The following is a 17,853-nucleotide window of genomic DNA, read 5'->3' as shown; positions in this document are numbered from 1 at the left end:
AAGCATTTTCGAGTCCCCATTCTTCCCATCCCAATACACTGTCTCTCATCCCTGACACATGCCATAAGGAAACCTTGCCAGAGCATCCCCCTGGCAGGACACCTCATACTCCTTAGTTCCTGTCTAAGGTCAAGCCTCTCCTGGGAGCAAGAGAGCATTTAGAATGTAAGGCAAAGAGGATTTTGCATCATTATCGAGTCACAGAGCACAGCATCACTTAGGTTTCTTTCTTTCCTGCTCTCCCTTTAAAATAACCAATTTTTATTGAGTTTATAATTGCACTTTATTATCCAAATCAATTAAAGGCTTGGAATGAAATTGTGTTCATAAAGTAGTAAGCCAGACATAGGCAGGAGCATATCCACTAAATACCTGCATAAAGTGGATGAACATAAGGCAGCTCATGAACCAGGGAAGGAAAAAGATAGAGCTAATCCTGGGGCAGAGCTAAACCCCAGAAATGAAACACAGAGGAGAAACACAGAAGCCAAAGCAATTTCTTATACTAATTACTAAGGCTGTCTCTTAATGCCACTGAATTCCTCTCCAAATAACAGGCAATAAAGGCAGCTGTGTTTTAAGGCAGCATTCCTCACCCCAGCTGCAAACCAGTCTGTTTTGTTCAGAGCTAAGGAACCAAACTATACCTCGTGTCAGTGTGCCTCAGCTCCACCAACCTGTGTGTCTCCACGGAGAGAAAGCAAACTCCAAGACACAGGGACTCAAATCCCCTCATTTAGAAGTCTTTCTTTGCATATTCCAGGCATCCCCACATCACTGTATTCAGCCTTTCACAAGTACCCTCTTACAAGTACCCTGAAGGGACAGTCCATGTCCTGACCTACAACACTGGAAATACCTCCCCTCTATTCCCACTTACAGAGCATGATCATTAACACTGTCCAAAATCATTAAAGAATAACCAAGGGACTGGAGGGGGAAGAATACCTAGAGAAGGTAACCCACAGAAGATCATTTAGGCTAAGGGAGGGGATATAAAGAACAGCTATCATCATGGCCCAAAGAAAAAAACCATGGATTCATATAGGAACAAATTCCTGAAAGAGAAAATAAAACTCTGAAGGGCTACTGAACAGAACAGCATCAAAGGAGATGTATAAATACCTAAGCTAAAACCAAACTGGTTAGAGTGCTGAAATACAGTCAGGAATAGCACTAAACTGGCTGAGGAATGGGATGAAAAGCAGAAGTGCACTCCTGCCTCTTCAGCTTGGTGCATGTTCACCTCAAGATCAGCCTCAGAGCTGCAGGCACGGGGAGGCTGCTCAAACAGCCCAATTAAGCCTAATGAAGGCAGATGCCCAAGAACAGCAGAGCCATGACCTTGCAATACATTTAGCTCTTATCTTCAGTTCTTTGTTCTGAAGCACAGCACCAATGAGAGGCAGATTATTTCATCACTTTTCATGCTCCCCCTGCTGCTATACTGCTTTGAGTGGTACCAACACCTACAATCATCACTTGTATTGCAGGAGGTGGGTCTCACTAAGGATGCTGTAAAGGCAAGACCTGCTTGCCTGCTCCTCCAACATCCACTAAATTCTTATTGATGCACAATGCTTTATGCTTGAGACATTGTTGCCTGGATGTTTGAGTTCAGCACCTTCTGACTCCAAAGTCCTTCTTGTTTGCAAAAACTGGAAATTCACCAGTGGCATGAAACACCAGAAAACCAGGACACAGTTCATGCAAAATGCCACAACTGGGGCTGTAGCCATTTAGATCAGGGATGAGTATTTCAGGTCACCTGTTGAGCAGGAGTATCTCACTACACCGCCCTTGATTCAGACATGCTCTGCCCTCCAGCAACTCATTACATTCCTATTTTTGAAGAGCTAATGCACAGCTCTTCCTTAGGTTGACTGACCAAACTTGAAATGCACAAAGGAATCCTTTGAACATTAAACCACCCAGCTCAAACTGGATTTCATAATGTCAGCACACATTATTGAAGACTGCTCCACTTTTGTTCAGCTCTGTTCCTTTTCCCACACCAGAATATCTACTCAGGGTCCCCAAATAAATTTACTAAACTGTCACATGAGGCACACCCAGGAAACAGAGGCTGTCCTTAGCTCTAGACTTAACTGCTCTTTAAAGCCCCCCTTTTCCCCAAGGAGCAAAGCACACCTGCAAGTCTCCATCCAGGGGCCTTTTAACACTCAAGCATCTGGTTAGGGAAGTGTTTAAAGAACCAGCACCCACCAAGACCGCCCCAGGAGCCTTTCCAACAATAGCCAAATGTTTTCTATTCCAGAACATTCAAAAAGTTTGCTCTTCATCCCCTCTGCCCTCCATTCTGCAAATGAACTGCAATATAATTCCCAGTCTGAGACCCTGGCATTAGAGGCATCACATTTACTTATTCATCAGAGCCAAGAGAAAACAGTTGTAGTTGGCTCTATGCTGCATGTCTGTTTTTACTTCCTCCTCTTGGTATCTAAGGCATGGATAATTTAAAATGGTTATTTACGATGTTCCCTCCCCTCCACTTTTTCTCTCCTTACCCACATCCCCAACCCCCAGCACTTTTTTATGTCAAAGAGTGTCAGAAGCATAGTGAGGAAATGAAAAGTTTTGACAGTTTTCTGGGCTTGCTGATATGTGAAATTAAACAAAACCAAACCCATTAACAGGGCTGGTTTTGACAATTTGGGGGCTTCTGCACAAACAGTGATACTGTCACGGTTAAAAGAGAAACCATTAAGACAAAAACACTAGAGAGAAGTTTACAGCTTGAACATGATCTACTGGCAGCCAAATGAGAGTCTGTATTAACTCCATTTGGCGAGTGCAGAGTTGACTTTAAAATAAAAAAAAAAGGTCCCCTTCAAAGATGCCAGGCTACTGACAATAGCCTTTTTGAAAATTCCCTTGTGAAATGTTTAACACATTATTTGTCTAATTTTTCATGATAATCCACTCTCTTGCAAACAAGGTAGCTCATGGCAAAACCTGAAACAAAATGCAGTTCTAACTTTTTTTCCCCAATATATGTTGCATGTTTTTTTTGCAAAGTCTTTTATTCTAAGATGAAAACAGTGAGACACCAGAAGGAATACTGTCCCAGCCCTAAGACATAGGATATTTGAGTCAGGTGTTTTCTCCAGGAAACACCTCAGGGTAAATCTTGAAAGGGCTGTTTGGTGCATCTGTGTCTGAGCTGAAAAACTGTGAGGAAAGGACTGAAGCAGGGCATTCTTTGCGAGCCCTGCACTCTGCAATTGGCTGTGGAAGTAGCAGAATATTCTGCTCAAGACAAATTTCTCACAAATCTATAGAGCAGAGTCAAGCAGTACAGCAGGTGTCTTACTCTAAAAGCAGAGATTAACTGTCTCTTCTTCCCCAAGAGATACACAGAGGCGTGCACTTGCTCTCTTGGCAAAAAGCTAAGCTGCCTATGGAATGAGATCTTCCAAATTGTTCTAATGGGCTAGAAAATAAATTATTCAGGCTTCAGTGCCTACATTTAGAATTGATCTTACAGTATGATAATCAAAGTAATCCCAAACAGCCCTGGATATATGCTTGTTGGTGGAGAAAATTATTCTGAAGTTACAGCTACACGCTTAAAATACTGCAGGAAAAATTGACTCATTGTTCATGATAATGGTGCTGGCGTCTTTAAGTGGGGTTTTTTATTGGTTTTATTACATGGAAAATGCATCTAATTGAGGTTTCTCATATTGTATCTGATTAGGATCTACTCATCACACTTCCTCTTTTAGCCAAAAAAAAAAAAAGAAAAATCCTTGTGTGTTAAGAAATCCACTGATAACAGAATCCAAGTGGAAGATATGACCAGTTCCCTTGGAGAATTTTTCTCCCCCAGTCTCTACATATTTAAACTAGAAGGGCTCTCTCAATCCCACTTGCATGAATATGCTTCCCCCACCAAGTACAGAATGAAAGTATACAGTGAAAAAAACCAGCATCTAAGTATGAACAGCAGTAATGTGAACATTATCCTGCAAATGTTCTTGTAATATCAGGCACACTTAAATTACTGCTGCTGTCAGCTAGACACAGAGAGGGGGTGGAAATGGAATACATATGTATATTGACAGGATCAAACGAATCAAGAATCTCATCTGGAGAAGCAGGAGCACGGGTGTAAGTGCAGAGGCTGCAGTGCTCCACATAAACCCCTGTGAATGACCTGTCTGTGCAGCTGTTGCCCACCCAGGAGGGAGTGGCCACTTCTGGAATACACCTTCAAACACACTGGCCCCTTGTGGAAAACACCTCCCAGAGGCAGTTCCTGGCCATTACTGAAGCCCTCGTAGCCATCCACCTGCACCACGCCACCACGGCCGACTGCCAGTGCAGCAGGACTGAAATTGCACCTGTGTCCCCCAACATGGATCAACTCTTTGGCAAAGCTCATGAGACATAAACTAGGTGTGTCACCTCGGTGTGGCACAAGCTGCATTTCCTTCACTAGCCAGAGGTCTGAAATTTAACATATAGGGGATGGTACAAGGACATTTCTACCCTTAGAGTATTGAGGCTCTGTAGTGTAGAGCTCTGTAGTGTAAAACTAAAGGATATGCACAAATTTCATCCAAAATGGCCATGACCTGAGCTGTGTCCTTTTAGCAAGAATTTAAAAAGAACTAGGGGAAAAAAACCCACTTGAAAAAAGATCAGTTAGTAGGGACCACACTCCTGGGAGTGAAGAGTGGAACAACAGCACTCCCTAACACCAGCACTCCCTAAACACCAATATGGGATAGGAGAGGTAGGATCGTTATTCATTTTTCTTAAGATTAAAAAAGCTAGAGGTTATTTGGTCTGCAGATTGAAAACCAATAAAGTCAAGTACTTTTCCACAAAACATTTAATTAAATTCTGGAATTCATTGCCACAGAGTTTTGTGGATGTTAAAATATATGCAGGTTCAAAAAGGGATTACACAAATCAAATGAGAGCAAGGTATCCCAGCATTTCTTATAAATGATATTTGACTTGCAGCACTTACAGGGGAAGACCTTAAACTATTAATTGGAGGAGCTGATTAAAATATCCTGTCTTGTCCCTCCTTTTTTCTTTTATGCTCTCTAAGCATCCCTGACCATGACCAAAAATAGGGTAATCAGCTAGACAAAACCTTTTCAACATTATGGGTGTTTGTTTTTTCTCCTTACCTCACCCTCTTCCCCTAAGTAGTTCAAATTTCACCTGAAGTTTGAATTTGCCTTTTTCTTTTTGTGTGCTTGTTTGACTTGGCATCAGCCTACTTTCAGAGATAGGGTTAAAGACAGAGACACCAACCAAGGAGTTGAATCCCCATTTCTCCTTACCTACATATCATATCCTTCATTTTGTATCAATGAATACATAGCTTATTTCACTGTAAAATTAACTATTTGTTTCATTCATCAAATTTATTTTATTTAGAAACAAATACAAAATTCCTATCTCCCTCAGATACACTGGACCTACAAATGCTGTATTTCTTTTCCTGTCAGCATGCAGATCCTGTTCAGCTTCTCTCTCAGGAAGGGGAAAGGGACAGGTGAGTGTGTAACTGAGTAAAGCACAAAGCATTTGAAATGCCATTCTCTTCAGCTCTACATATAAGCAGTAAAAATTTAAAAGCTGAATGAAACTAGTTGCTTGGCTCTGCCATCCCACATCCTTTTCACTTTCCTTAAAAATTGTTTCTGAATACAAAAATCTCACATTGCTATTATGCAGAAAAGCAGCAGCCAAAGACCCCCAAGAGCTGCAGGCCTCCATCCCCAGCAGGTGTCAACAGCACAGCTGACGGGTCACCACTCTGAGCAACAACAGCCAAGGATCCAGCCTGAATGTCCCACTGGACATTTTCTCCTGAATTAATATCCTGCCTGCCTCTCCAGGACAAGCCAGTGTCCTGTCACTAGTGTACCATAGCACGTAGCACTCCATATAATTTCAAAGTAGGTGTGCTGAGCCATCTTCCATGAACCTGAACCTGATACCCTGCACGACAGGCAAGCAAGTGTCACATGAGCACAGGCAGCTGAGTGCTACAATCCCAACCTGTGTTCTGCCTGTCAGCATGACATTCATGCCCTCACTGCCCTCTAACTCCACAGTGTCTTGTCAATGGTTAGAAGAAACTCATATCAAATAGCTCATGTTGCCATTTACCTTCCCTTTAGACCCTTCTCTCCTACAAACAGGCTTTGTTTTAGGATATTCCTCCCAGCACATGAGCCTGACAAATGCCAAGTGATTTTATCAAGCTTAAAAGGAGCTCTGAAGTCCTGTTTGTAAACTACGTGGGCAAAGAAACATCACAATAACGGCATTCCTTTTCATACTGTCAATAATGGAAACATTCAAAATGCTGCATTTTCAGTTATCCTGGTGCGGATTGAGCCTCAGGAACTTAAGCCCCAAGAAATTCAATATTCCTTCTCAGTTGAGTTCCACCACTAAATTGCAGTATCATACAACTAAAGTAAATTTGGGGACAATTGAAGATGTCAAAAGACAGAATCTCATGCTGACACACCACTAATGGAAAACTGAATAAAGAGTCATTCAGGTAGTCCCTGCTGTTTTATGAGTAGCATTCTCCTACACACTTGTTCCTCCAAATGATAGCCAGCTATCAACTACAGGTACAGAAGAACAACTCTCACATCTAGGAGTTAATACCTCCAACCTAAAGAGTGATGGCTTCCCTTCATGGGCTCAAAATTCAGTGAAATACTTAAATGTGTGCCCAATTGCATCCTTATTCAGAGATGCAAGAAAAGAATGTGCTTTAACTGCCACTGACCTTAATTAGGCCCTTTTGTAGTGCATTGAATTGCCCTATGCTGCAAAGCTCTGTCACCAAGGATGTAAAAACTTGCAGAAATAGAACAGTTGAGAATGACTTATTAAGGCAGCACTGCTGATAAAAGATCAAACATAATAAAAGAATATTAAAAAGTAGTGATTATCAGTGTCACAAGCATCTAATTTGGCAACTTGCCTAAATTGTAATTCAAATTAAGGATTATGAGGAAAGCAGTGAGGTAATGACAACTTACTGAAACAGAGCAAATGCATGAGTTAGAAAAGGGATGAATACACTACCACTACTCTTTCCAGGTTCCAGCTTTAACTGCTGCCAAACCAAAAGTGTTAAAGCTTTTTCATCTGCTCCTCAAATATAATTTCTAAATCCACCTGGGATTACTGTAATGAAATAGATACAGTTGTAATGAGGACTACATGTAGGAGGTCTGGAATCAGAATCCATCAAAGGAAGACAATCATTTAACACAGAAGCAGCAGTGGAAGAAAAGTGGGAAGGACCAGGAGTCTGCATTCTGTCCGTCCCTACAGCAATAAATAACTTTAAAAATTACTTTGTAGCATAACCTGGGAACAGTCCAGATCTGGAGCTCTAGATGCAATCGTAGTCACCTGCTGCCACATACCTAGCACTAAATACTGAAAGCAATAGAAGAAGCAAATATTATAAATAGAAGTAAAGTTTGGGGGGGCGGGGGGGGGGGGGGGTTTATACAACACAAAACCTGCTGCTTTTGCAAAGGAGATTGCTGAGAGAAAATTTTACCTAAATTATTTGGTGAGATACTGAAAGAAACTGAGAATAATAAGCCTCAAACAGTGACTCCAGAGGCCACAGCTTAGTTCTTTGGTTTAGCACAGATTTCCTGTATTAGAAAAAGTCCAGATTATTCAGTACCCTTAGTGCTTTTCTCTCCCCTGGAGGTACTGGATGGATTTAGAATAAATAGTAGTGAAATATGATGATAGGAGTCCCATAGAAAACCAAAGATAAACAAACAGGCTCCTTACAGAGCACAAAGATGACAGAGATGGTCATTCTATTCCATATTACTTGAAAGTTTTTCAAACATGTTGCAACAAGCACTATCTACAGAAAAATAAAATGAAACCAAATTTTATATTGCATGTTTAATCCATCCATAGAGGTATGCAGATAACACAAGACTGGTTGCTATAGAAACATAGTGAACATAGATACTATAGCTGAAATGCAAAATAAGTTGTGAATTTAAAAAAAACCTGCTGATACTGTAAAAAAAACCCAACTAGATAACAGCTAAAGGTGATGTCCTCCCTCACAAAAGCTTTCAAAAAATAAGTCTCTACTCTATAAACCAATATTTGACTAAATATCCTGCACAAAGAATCTCCTGTGGTGCCCAGTGGCAGACTCTAAGCCTGGAAGCTGAGCCAGACCTCAAAAAGAGCTTCTGGTTTCAGTCCTGGTTTTGAGGGCAGGTAGTATTTCCCAACAAATCAGGCTTTTTACATACTGAGGCTGATTTTGAGCATCCTTTCTCAGGTCCCAAACTGTGCTGATGTATTCCATTGTGATTATGGCTCATTTTCCTGATGGAGACCTCTGCAAACAACAGGTCTTGTTCAATTCCTCTCATAGCAATGCAGCTATGCCACGTTCTCTGCTCCCATTCAGCTTTCTGAAGGGCACCCAGCAGCCAGTGCCAGTGTCAGGATGTATGTATATACATACAGGGTCACTATCAAACACTGCTCTCCATGCCACAGCTGACAGCAGAGGGCTGGAGGTGAGGGTCAGTGGGAACACAGCACTGCAGCACTCCCCTGCTCAGTCCCACCATTGCTACTGTGCCTGAGTACTGCTCTTTTTCCAGGTACTGACAATGCCTGAGGACAGACATATCCTGCACCTGAGGAGAGACATATCCTCTATCACTGGAAACCCCTTCCCACTATTGTCTCTCTCTGACAAGCACAGGACTCTCAGGCTGATTTCTGGCAAGCCCAACTCATTTTGAGGAGCTCAAGCCCTGCTCAGGAACTGAGCTGATTGTGACCAGCGACAGAAAGGTTTTGGGAAGCAGTAGGACTTAGACACAGTATCTCATTTCCTGAGGTTTAACTTTTCAAGGGGATGGGGAAAATGACCAATTTGTACACCACAGCTGGCTTATAATGAGAAGTATTTTTTAAACAGTCCCATCAATAAGCAGCTCACATGGTCATGGGATTTCTGACATGTTCAGTATTGATCCCCTGATCAATAACAGACTTGTGAGCAATAATCACACCCTAATAGCTTCACATCACAAAGCTCATCTTCTTTCACTGAACTCCATCAGAAAGCTAAGCAAAACACATTCTGAATGTTTTATGGATTCTTTTTAATGGATTGTTAATAATATTTGTACAAGCAAACAAAGTATTTACTACCATCTCAACTGCCTAAATTCCATGTAAGCAGTCCCTTGTAACAGAACAAGCATTACGTCTGGAATAGCATATCTCACTTCAATAGCTCAAATGCCTTGTCAAGAAAGCTATTCTAATTGGGTAGGAGTACAAGAGAAAGCAAAGACTATTCCCTTGTTTTATGTTAGCAATTTTTAATGATTGTTTATTTATATTAGGCTTTGCTATGCAATAGCACATCTGAGGCTATTTATACACAATTACTTGTATCCCAAGTTACTTGCAAGCATGGGCAGTATGCCATCAGTAATGAATGCCACCTCAAATAATCTTTTTTCTGCACTTGTTATCCCCAAAGGAAACATAACAGTCCCTTCTTATCACCGACCGAATATCTGCTACGGAAGCATTTCAGATCCTTTGGAAGAAATGAATTAAACAGATCTGTGATCAGCAGCTTCACTGCAACATACAGACAGGAGAGACCACAGATTGCCCTGCTTGCACTTTTTTTTTGTTTTTTTCCTATTTTGTGGATCTGAGGAAATGAGACTATGACATAGAAATGAATGTAAACATTCCCTCTGGGACTGTCCAAACAATGAGTTTACACTAAGCACTTCCTCCAAGTATGCCTCTGGTCACATAAGTACTGCTGACACCTCTGAACTGCAGAAGATTTTGGGACTAAACTTCATCTTCTGTTGTCAAATGCTACAGGAAGCAAATACAACACGGGAAGAATGCAAATATTTCTTCTGACCTCCGGTCTATACCATTGGTATTTAGACATCTAGGGTGACATCTAGGTCACCTGACTTTTGATATCAATGCTGTTAGGGGTGTCTAGAAATCAACATGGCTCACCATGGTCTAAACCTGCATTTGGTCACCTGAATAACTCCATGAGCACCATTAACAGCATTGATCAGAATTCCCCTGACCACAAGGGCAGCCCAGATGCCTGGAGTTAGGGCAACTTGTATCTCAGCTCAAATTCACCTGCCCAGACTCTCTTTCACTTGTCATTGGAAGGAAATAGGCATCTTCAAAGTTCACTCCAGTCTACTCTAGAATATGCACCCAGGCCAAATGACTCTTGGGGAAACCTACTCTGAGCGGTAGCAGGAACAAACATCATGGATAGCAAAAAATCCTTACCCTGTTACCTGAATGAGAGAAAAGATGGTTCTCTTTCCACAGGTCAGATTGTGAAGCTTTACAATCCACCCACAAGGCAATTTGGAAATTAACTCCTCTATCCTTATTAACTAAAAGTACAAATTGCTTTTTTTAATTCCTTATTATAAAAACATGCTAGTGCATAGATATTGAACCCCCATGTGCAGTCCAATACACACAGAGAGCATGAAGAATCAAATTATCTCTGTTTAGCAAATCCCAGCCAACGCTCATGGAAAGCATTCACATACACTCTCATTCTTGCACTGCCCCTTACATGTATTATTGCCTAGTAGCTCTTAACAAAGGCGTATGACTGACATGAATTTATAGCTTTTTTATTACTTTGCCCCTTCAGGTTATAAATTCATGAAACAGTTGTAGTTTATTGCATTTTTATGTTTGTCAGTTTTATTTACACACTCTTTCTTGCCATTAGATGGGAAAAAGCTTTTGGGTTTCTGCAGATCCTCAATCATTCTGTGCCAGGGCCTGAAATGAGATGGAAACAAAGTCTTCTGGCTCACTAAAAATAAATGGTCATCTCAAAACTTCCTCAGCACATCCTTCCACCATAAACCACGACTACATAAATATGACTTCATAAATTATATATCTTAAATTTTTGCACGCTCACAGCAGTTTACCAATAAAGTTCTGCAATACCTGCTTAAAAAAAAACAACCCTAGACATAAAATCATTGCCAATGATGATAAATGATTACAGCTTAATAACAGTCAAGCTGACAAAGCTGAAATGTCCACAGGGTGCACTGCAATTCAAATTCCACAGGTGAAATAATGAAAAGCTTTGAAATATAAATGTTCCTGCCTTCGGCAAAGGGAGGGAATGTAGAGAATGGCCTTGTGACACCAGGGCGTGTACTAATTCTAGGATGGCCCCCAAAACAAAGCACTGAAATTTCATGCAAATTTAGTAGGCAAGAGAATAAATGAGCTTCAGGGCAGAGATGATGGAATGTGTCTGTGCTGGGTGGGACAGGTCTGTCGAAGGACTAAAACCAGAGACGGACATTGGAGCAGGTTAGAAAAGAAAGGCAAACTTTGAGGCAAAGCATAACTTTATCTGAAGAACAAGAAGATATACTGGATAGCAAACCTTATTGTTACATTCACTACAAAATTAGCTTTTCTGGGTAGGAAAGTGGAAGGCAGCAGTGGGACTCAGTATCAAATCTCTCAGTGAAATTCGAGGCTGAAAATCATATTTGTCAATCAAGGGAAAAGTCTTATTTAGTAACTCATTGCTCATCATGAGGCCACTTGGATTGTGCAGCTGTGCTGTAGAGAACCTGCCCACAATTAATGACCTGTAGCCACTTAATGCTAAATGACTGATTTCAAATTGTAAATAAGCAGCTCTGTACGAAGAAAATGTCTCAAGATTATTTCAGCCACCTTAATTCCCATTCCATTAACAACTTCACAGGCAAAACACAATCAAAGGGGCAGAGAGCTCTCATCTTCGGATGATGAAGTGAATCTCCAAGAAGAATTCACTTCAACATTATACTCTCACAAGTTGGAGAGAGCTTGACATCACAAGTAAGAGCAGGACAAGTTTGCCAGGACAAAAACAACGAGAAGAAACCATCTAGTTTTCAGTCCACCTCCTCTCTTTCCCTCATCCCTCAAAGGGTGTGACTGGCCAGTAAGAAGGTGCTGTCTCACAAGAGGCAGGTATCAAAAGTACTCAACTGAAAAGGGAGGAAAGGATAGCAGGATGAACAAGAGTCCTCTAACAAAAGTGGAAAAATAAAGCAGAAAAACATGAAGGAAAATCCTTCGAGTAAACAGTCTAATACTACTTAACTATACTGCCCTCTAGACTCAGTGATCTGAGTGAATATTCCCTCTCCAAACATGACCTTCCTCCTGACATATGCTATCTCAGCAATTTTTCTTATTCTACAGAAATTCTGCATTTATCCCTAATTTTAAGACTTCCTGTGTTCAGTGAACCAAGTCTGCTCTCTGGTCAATGACTGTGGTCTCTGACTTACCTGCGGAGGGGGAAAGAAAGAACTGATGGGCCAAGAGGATTGCAGTAGAGAAGGCAAGGGTTGGTATGGCACAGCCAGAGAAGGTTGCAATCACAGGGAGAACACTGGGGATTGGAAACACTTCCCTAGAGGAAAGCTCTGGAGGAAAAAGCAGCATTCTCAGACCCAGCATCTGCCTTCCCTTCACTGCAGCAACACAGGGAGAGCTGATGAAAATATGATGTCATTGTACCTCTTTATTTTAAGGGAAAAAGTTGCTGTTGGCAAGCTGTTGTATGGGTAATTGCTTCCTTTTTGGTCTAATGAACCTGAGATTTGTTGTCAGCCTTCCAGGGGCAGTGAAAAGCTCATCTATTTTCTCCATTTTATCTGGATAAAATGGCCATGGGATTTGCTCAGTTAGGCAGCATTAGTGTGAATGATTACGAGGAAGTGCTAAAGCGCCACCAAGACATTCATGGCACCATCAGAGCTCTGTATTAGTCCTCTCTAATAAAAACTAGTTCTTATAAAGAATAATTATCCTCAGTTGTAATCTTTAATAGCTATGTCTGGTGCAAGCAGCTAGAGTTACTTTCTGAAATACTTAAATAAATACTTCTATCAAGACCTCCAAGGAGTTGTGCCCAAAGTATGACACTGTTCTCGGTGAGCTCAATGCTGCATCAAGGTCAGCTCTCTTCAGGCTTTCTGTGTAAAACATCTTCCTGCTCTGCCAAGCCCAAGGAAAGCACAGTCTATCTTCCCCAACAGCTTTACGAGTACAATTATGCATGTTCTGTATGCTTACACAAACTCACATATTAGAAGAGACAGAGAAGAAGAGATTTTAGAGGGAAAGAGGAAACAGTTTGCTGCACAGTAAGACCCTCTTCTGCAGAAGTGCCTTCCCAGCCACTGCTGCTATTGAAACATGGTCTCACTTGAGACAGGCCTGACTCTGTCACACTTGCTTTCATTTGGTACAGAAGTCCAGAACAGCCTTTCAGGCAATATAACATTTCTCAGACTGAAGAAAACAACCCTGACTCAGGCATGAATCCTACTGCTTTGTATTACTAGAAATAGATTAAAAATCAGCTTATTTCTCTTTCAATCATAACAAGCCAGCTGCTATAAGCAGCTAAAATACCCCCAAAACTCCAGCGCTGCTGATGGCACAACAGCTCGTGGTACTTAGCATACTGAGCACACTTTGGGGCATTCCCCTAAAAGGACTTTGGACAAGTAAAACTTTTGGCTTCCCTCACTGTTGAATTGCCAAAACAAGCATATCCTTATCTTAAAGCCAGCTAAAAATGGGAAAATAATTCTGACAAAGGGGACAAGGGAAACTTTCATGTCTCCTACCCGAGAGCAGCTCCCAGAAATCCAGGTTTATTGCAGACACAATCTACTCACAATAAAACTTTGCTACAGGGCAAGAAAACCAACGACGGAGAAATAATTTCTCTCTGCAAAGCATCTGCTTGCTGATTTTATTGCTGTTGCCATCTTGAGCTGCAGAATTAAACAGTGGCAATATTTGTATGAAAAGGAGGAATGCTCAGCTGCCAGTGAGAAAGGATTCCCTTCTCGAACATCACCCTCCAAATGCCCTCCTTTGTACAATGAACCCTCAAAGGTTCTAGCAGGAAAAGAGAGATCAACACTTCTCCAGGTGCCTCTCAAGGTACTGACATATTCTACAGCTCTCCACAGAAGCTATAGCAGAAGCACTTGGATGTAGGGTTAAACAGAAACCCTACATCCCTACAAACCCCAGAAACCCTTCTGCAAACCCAAGGCATTGCCTTTTGCAGAGCAATGGCCACAGGAAAGTGGGAGGCTGTTCCAGCTCTGCAGCTGGAGTGCCAACCAAAGAGCACTCACTGCCTGTCCCCAGACCTCAGGGTTATTATGCTCTGGGACATTAAAAGACTTTTCACTGCATCCTCTGCAGTATCCAGCCCCAGCCAATAAACTGTACCTCCACAAATGCTCACTACAGTCTGTTCCTGATGGCACTGGCTGACACTTGGGGGCCACAATGGCTTACCACCACTTGTCCCACAGCAAACAGATTGATGCAAAGCCAGCCAAAGTCCTTCTAGCATAAACTGGGAGAAAAATATAAGCCAAGCAAGAGATAGAGGGGATTTGCAGCAATTCCAGCCTCATCTGACCCATCTGAGACACTTCAACATGTTTAGCTCTGAGGATTTCTATGTGATGCCAGATGGGCAGAGTGAGATGGAAGAACCACTTTATACAAAATGTCCTGCACCAAGACGTGTCATCCACCTTTCTGATACCAGAGCATTTTTTACAAGGATGCCATTCACAGCTACATTATACACACATGCTGCTCATGCCTTCCACCCCCATGGTGTCTTCTGTGGCAATGGCAGATGAGGAGTTTGTGAAAGACTTTTTACACTCAAACACTTTCACACACTCTGTTGTCTTAGAAAAGCTGCCAGTGAGGCAGGATTAATATAGATACAGACCACAAAGTTTAGAGCTCACTAGGTGGACTTTGGTCAATGAAATTCCCTTGCCCAGATGTGCAGCTGCTCCATAATGAGTATGTGATAGGATTTGAACATGTACAGGAAAGTTTATTCAATCCTAATTTGCTACTGATGGCCTCTGCTGTCTGTGTAATAACGGGGTAAACCTGCAGCCAGGCAGAGCAGATGAGAGAGAAAGAAATAAACTATTCTGGGCCGCAGAAAACATCAGATAAAGCCACTTATGATACAACAGGACTTAAGGGAAAGGGAAAAGAATTGCTTCAAGAAGCAAAAAAGAACAAAAAAAAAAAAAGCTGTGTGCCCTCATACATGCCCATTCACACATGCATGGTGTATAATGTCTATCCCTAACAGGGTATTCCATCTCCAAACCTCTGATGTCATTAAAAATATTTCAATTGCCTGTAGGCATGAGTCACATGACATAGCCAAACCCAGCTCCTACAAACAGCACTGACTTCTAAGAAACTTCTGGTTGCTTTGCAGAATCTTTCCTATGTGGTTTAAGTCCCCTTTTCACCCAATGTGAAAGGGGTGAAGGGAATATAGCATCTAGTAATGGAGAAAAGCATACAGACCCTTCAATTGTCTTCAATTAAAATTCCACCCAACTCATGAACTTTCTGCACATAAGCCAGAAACAAGTCAGCAGAGCATTTGCAGCAAGATCAATGGTTTGGAAAATTTGGTCAACTCATACAATCACACTCTGTAAATGAGAAGAGTCTGAAACAGCCAGAGAGCCTCTCCATGGGGAGGAGCAGCAGCAACATGAAGTGTAATGAAGCTAAAATAATTGAATCCCTTCTTTTTGTTTTTAAATTCCACTTTCTGAGTTTGTTAGTGAAGAGTATCAATCCAAAACAGAGGACAAATTTATAATGCCAAGTGTAAAAGCCACAGCACAGCTGGCTATTGATAGGAGTTTTGTCTTTTGAAAGAATCCTGCCTGGATTAGCATGGTACAAAAGGAAAAAATAAGGCACTTCTCCCTCTTTTCTCACATTATCTTCCCTTGATGTTTCAGAGCAGGTGTGAAAAACTGACACACACACAAATAGCATATCTGAGCCAGCCAGGGAGAGCAAGTATGAGGAATGAACCTTTTAGAATGAACCTTTTTGGTGCTTTTCACCAACTGCGCCTCTGGCTGAATTCCTGAATCAAAAGGAGAGGAAGGGAGGGAAAACCCACGTTGCCCTTTCAGGTCTCTTTGTATCATGTGGCAAAACCATGTAGCAGAGGCCTCAGTTTTGACTGGCAAGGCAACAGTGACATGCTTACAGAAATTCTGACTGTAAAATTTTATTACTGAAAGTAAACATACAGTTTTTAAAGATGGATGCAAAGAAAAATACTTCCTGTGCATAATTATGTATCTTTCTTATTCAATGCTATAGTCCCTGCCCTCTTTTTGGCCATGAGCTATTCCCAAACTTCATCTGATTTCAGAGTTCTGGCTCAGATTGCCAGCAGTTTAACCTTAGTAATGCTTTGTGGTCCCAACAACACTATGTAGTATTTTCAAAGCAATAATTTTAAAAATAAAAGGGTGACACTGGAGACAGATTTCTTAGTTCTGAGGAAAACTTCTAGAACACCTTTCTTTCTTCCTCCTGTCACTGCAAACATTTTCAGCTGGTAGGGTTGTTTTTCAGATGTAGAAATGGGTTCAGAAAACTGAATTGAGACAGGCTCCTCTGAAGATTTTATAACAAATACTCCCACCACCACACAAATTCTTGTCACTTTTGAATACAGAACCTACCTGCAAATAAATACACTCTGTTGAAGTGCTTCATGACTATTTATTGCTTGCTATAAAAGTGGACAGGCCCAGAAGCACTGCTATGCTTCCCCACAGCAGGGCAGAGTCTGCTCAGCCTTGGTCCACCTTCTCTTTTAGTTGAGGAAAAGAGAAATAAGAAAATAATAATGTGGTTTTATTCCTATCTTGATTTTTCACTATTTTTGATTCTACTTCTTATTTCATTTTCCTTCTGGAAAAAGAACAATTCAGTAAGGGAGGGCACTAGAGTTCTTCATTTTGTTGCCACAACTATGGCGTTTTAAAAAATAATTTTAAAACCCTAAAAAAACTGTCAGCTCACAGACCATTGCATGAAAATAAAACAGGAAGAGAATTCACCAAAAATTGGAGCTGACCTGCAGCTTTTCTCTGCAGCCCAAGTTTAGCCACCTAGTGTGTCCAAGGACAGACACCAGTGTCAGTGAGCTGTGAACTCCAAAGCCTGAGGCTTTACATGAAAAAAGATCTAAAGCTGAGTGAGTCAAAGGTCCTTTCACAAACTTGGAAAAGCTCTCTGCCATTCAGTAAATGTCACGCTCTCAAAAAACTCAGATGGTATAGTATGGAAACCAACAAACCTGAAATAACTCTGATATCCTTTAATACTTAACATACAAAAAAAAAAAAAATCCAGCAGATTGGGGACAACAAGCAAGAGAAAACCCATAAAACATGAACCTGATCTTCATGTGTGTGCATATGGGCAAAAGAAAAAAGATATACCTAACTGGCAAGATGTTTCACAGACATATATCATGCACCTCCGTGGACTCATCAAATTTAGGTCTGGCTCTGATGTTTATAAGCTGCTTTTCACTTCAAGTTTCTGTTCCAGGCCTGTACCTTTTACCGTGCCCATCTGTATCAGCAGTTTCCCGTTGTACAAATGAACTTTCTTTGTCTCATCTTCTTGGCTGTTCCCCTATTATCTGCAAATACAATTGCCACCTCTTGGATGTTCTGTATCCTGTCTGATACTTTCATCCCACCTGCATCTTTCTTACAGCATCACTCAGCTCCCCCTTATCTGTTGGAAAAGCATTAAAAAAGAAAATAAGAAAAAATGGTGGGCGATGAAGGAGGAAGGCAAAACAATCCAAACCTTTGC

The 17,853-nt window shown here is 41.3% G+C and overlaps 1 protein-coding gene across 4 annotated transcripts in view; it reads right to left on the bottom strand.

Annotated features, from left to right (window-relative positions):
- TSPAN4 (tetraspanin 4) overlaps nt 1-17,853 on the bottom strand; it is a gene marked incomplete at its 5' end in the record, with an annotated part of 415,229 nt that overhangs the window by 68,765 nt on the left and 328,611 nt on the right. The gene's annotated exons all lie outside the window — the stretch shown is intronic.

The sequence above is a fragment of the Fringilla coelebs genome (genome assembly GCF_963513975.1).
Source record: "Fringilla coelebs genome assembly, chromosome: 6".
In the NCBI taxonomy this organism is placed as follows: domain Eukaryota; kingdom Metazoa; phylum Chordata; class Aves; order Passeriformes; family Fringillidae; genus Fringilla; species Fringilla coelebs.
This window is presented reverse-complemented; position numbering and strand designations above follow the sequence as displayed.